The sequence below is a fragment of the Coturnix japonica genome (genome assembly GCF_001577835.2).
Source record: "Coturnix japonica isolate 7356 chromosome 4 unlocalized genomic scaffold, Coturnix japonica 2.1 chr4random350, whole genome shotgun sequence".
Lineage (NCBI taxonomy): Eukaryota > Metazoa > Chordata > Aves > Galliformes > Phasianidae > Coturnix > Coturnix japonica.
In genome coordinates this window covers 555,850-556,983 of record NW_015439533.1, presented here as the reverse complement: position 1 = coordinate 556,983, position 1,134 = coordinate 555,850, and the positions used below count along the sequence as shown (strand labels likewise).

General features: G+C 52.4%; 1 long non-coding RNA gene across 1 annotated transcript; it reads left to right on the top strand.

Annotated features, from left to right (window-relative positions):
* LOC107306821 lies at window positions 1-830 on the top strand. The gene is made up of 2 exons (XR_001552272.1): window positions 1-72; window positions 323-830. It is a non-coding gene; the product is annotated as an uncharacterized LOC107306821 (long non-coding RNA).
* Window positions 831-1,134: the final 304 nt, after the last annotated feature.

Sequence of the window (1,134 nt, the reverse complement as noted above, 5' to 3'; positions counted from 1 at the left end):
CACCTGTGGCCGAACACCAACTGCAGCGCAGTGCCAGGGAGCCATCAGAAGCAGAAGTCGTGGTCCTGGCAGGTAAGAGTGCAAATCCAGCTTTCAAAACACTGCTTGTGAGCAACACAGCTAGAATTCATGCTTTCAGTGGGCTTGTACCTCCTTCACGAGGAGGATCCTGCACGAGGATCACTTTCAAGACAGTGACACTGTTGTTAGAAGCCTATTTGCTTCTGCCCACCACCCATACATAGCCAAATGTCAAGAACCTCTTCCATGATTCATCTTGCGAATGTTCGACACTAACTGCTGTGCATCTACTCCTTCCTAGGTGACTCCAGCCCTCATGTACCCCGAAGACTCAGGGCATGTGACGATGATGCATCCTGTGCTTCCATCAATGGAGAACTCATGGGAAGCACAGGATGCTGCAGTTCCAATGAAAGCCTTCCATATGACAGCAGTGATCAAGAGAAGAACGTCATCGAAGTTCAAGCCCTCATTCATCCCATCCCTGCTGAAGCTGCTGACCTGAGCCTGCCAGACACCACAGGCACCAGCCTGGACCCAGTGCTTCTGCAGTGCAGCCCAGCCCAAGCACAGCCTGAATGCCCCGACAGCAGCAGCACCATACAGGCTCAGGTCAGCGACGCAGAGGAGATGACGAGCCCCTTGGAGGGGGGCATAGAATCAGGCCACCAGGCCCAGGCTCCAAGTAACAGCAGGAGCTCTGAGCCACTCCCTCCTTAACAACAGAGGATGAGTCCCATCTTAAAGCCTGGACCTCTCACGCCCTCCTTTGTCCCATTGAATAAAGGCACGCTCGTGCTCAATCAACACTTTGGCTGCATTCCAAGTCTTCATTCACAGGGACTGGGAAGAGTGCAAGAAACAGCAAGGCAGCTCAGCTTGCAACGCTCTGGCTGTGGGGTGCGTGCAGCAGAGCTCTGGATGTGTTCACATTTTGCCTGACTTTGGGATGCCTGCAGTGAGAGCTCTGCTACCATTTTTTATGGCAGCAAATAGTCTCTAGCATCCTGGATACTGCTCATGAAAACTGCAAGCCTCCTGGCTGTGGCTTTGTGATGCTTTTCAGTGCTTTTTTTTATTGCTTTTTGGATGCTCTTCAACGCCGTGGCTGCT